The sequence below is a fragment of the Arachis duranensis genome, chromosome 3 (assembly GCF_000817695.3).
Source record: "Arachis duranensis cultivar V14167 chromosome 3, aradu.V14167.gnm2.J7QH, whole genome shotgun sequence".
In the NCBI taxonomy this organism is placed as follows: domain Eukaryota; kingdom Viridiplantae; phylum Streptophyta; class Magnoliopsida; order Fabales; family Fabaceae; genus Arachis; species Arachis duranensis.
Genome location: NC_029774.3, coordinates 95,055,536 through 95,058,046, shown reverse-complemented (window position 1 = coordinate 95,058,046; position 2,511 = coordinate 95,055,536).

Here is a 2,511-nt window from a genome sequence, read left to right as displayed (position 1 = left end):
TGACCACCAATAACGCCTTCGAAGCCATCATAGCTCACGTTAGTTGCCACGTTAACTACATTAACGTGGTAGCTAACGCGGAGGAAAAGAGGAGCTCCAACGTTAGTGGTAAAAGTGAATGCCACTAACGTTCCACAAAGGCACAAATTAAGCCACGTTAAGAGTCACGTTAATCTAATTAACGTGAACTCTAACGTGGGATGAGGACTCAATGATTAACGTTAGTGACACTCACCTTTGTCACTAACGTTGGACCAATCCAAGAGTGCCCACATTAGTGGTCACGTAAAGACCACTAATGTGAGAAGTAACGTGGAGCTAAGCATGAATAGCCAACGTTATTGACACTCACTTTTGTCACTAACGTCGGAGATGGCATTCACTACCACGTTAGTGGCCACGTTAATCCAATTAATGTGAACTCTAACGTGGGAAGGAGGGGCGTTTGAAGCGTTAGTGACAAAGGTAAGTGTCACTAACGCTCTCGAAGCTTAGGCATGCCCACGTTAAGAGTCATGTTAGTTATACTAACGTGAACTCTAACGTAGGGAATGAGGCACACAAGGCAACGTTATTGGAAAAGGTAAATCCTAATAATGCTTGCGAAGGATCATAAGGCAACGTTAGTGGTCACGTTAGTGCCACTAACATTGAAATTAATGTGGATCACTTAGGGTTGGAACGTTTGTGAAAAAGGTGATCGTCACTAATGTTCTCAAACCCACATTTTCACTTAACGTTAACACTACTAACGTCCTAACTAACGTCCACCCATGCCTGACTCACACTTTTTCTGCAAGCAAAGCTGAGCCCACTAAAGATTGTAACTGCTTCAATGGGAGAAGGTGCTTGGTGACTTTACTGCACATACTCCCGACTTCTATCGGAGAAGCATCTGTATTCCTGCCATTGGAGCAAACAACTTTGAGCTTAAGCCTCAATTAGTTTCTCTGATGCAACAGAATTGCAAGTCTCATGGACTTCCATTAGAAGATCCTCATTAGTTTTTGGCTGAATTTTTGCAAATCTGTGACACTGTTAAGACCAATGGAGTTGATCCCAAGGTCTACAGACTTATGCTTTTCCTTTTTGCTGTAAGAGACAGAGCTAGTATATGGTTGAACTCACAACCTAGAGACAGCCTAAACTCTTGGAAAAAGATGGTCAATGCCTTCTTAGCTAAATTCTTTCTACCTCAAACAGAAGGAAGGTGAAACCCTCTATAAAGCTTGGGAAAGGTACAAGCAATTGATCAGGTGTCCTTCTGACATGCTTTCATAGTGGAGCATCATAGGTATCTTCTATGATGGTCTGTCTGAGTTATCTAAGATGTCATTGGACCATTCTGCAGGCAGATCTATTCATCTGAAGAAAACACCTACAGAAGCCCAGGAACTCATTGAAATAGTTGCAAATAACCAGTTCATGTATACTTCTGAAAGAAATCCTGTGAACAATGGGACAACCTAGAAGAAAGAAGTTCTTGAGATTGATACTCTGAATACCATATTGGCTCAGAACAAAATATTGACTTAGCAAGTCAATATAATTTCTCAGAATCTGATTGGATTGCAAGCTGTATCTGGCAGTGCTAAAGATGCCTCCTCTGAAGGAGAAGCTTATGATCCTGAGAATCCTGTAATGGAAGAGGTGAATTACATGGGAAAACCCCATGGAAACATCTACAATTCTTCATGGAGGAATCACCCAAATTTCTCATGGAAGGATCAACAGAAGCCTCAACAAGGCTTCAATAACAATAATGGTGGGAGAAACAGGTTTGGCAATAGCAAACCTTTCCCATCATCTTCTCCGCAACAGACAGAGAATTCTAAGCAGAGCCTCTCTAGCTTAGCAAACATAGTCTCTGATCTATCTAAGACCACACTAAGTTTCATGAATGAAAAAAGATCTTCCATTAGAAATTTGGAGGCACAAGTGGGTTAGCTGAGTAAGAAGGTTACTGAAACTCCTCCCAGCATTCTCTCAAGCAATATAGAAGAAAATCCTAAGAGAGAGTGCAAGGCGATAACCATGACCAACATGGCCGAGCCTGGAGAGAGTGAGGAGGATGTGATTCCTAGTGAGAAAAACCTCATGGGATGTCCTCTGAACGAAAAGAAGTTCCCTTTTGACGAACCAAGGGAATCTGAGGCTTATACAAAGACCATAGAGATTCCATTGAACCTACTTCTGCCATTCATGAGCTCTAATGAATATCCTTCCTCTGAAGAGGATGAAGATATTACTGAAGAGCAAGTTGCTAAGTACCTTGGAGCATTCATGAAGCTGAATGCCAAGTTATTTGGTAATGAGACTTGGGAGGATGAATCTCCATTGTTCATTAATGAACTAAACGTCTTGGCTCAGGTGAAGATAACTCAAAAGAAACCAGATCCCGGAAGGTTCTTAATACCTTGCACCAGAGGCACCAGTACTTTGAGAAGGCTCTGTGTGACCTGGGGTTAGGCATAAATCTCATGCCACTCTCTGTAATGGAGAAACTGAGAA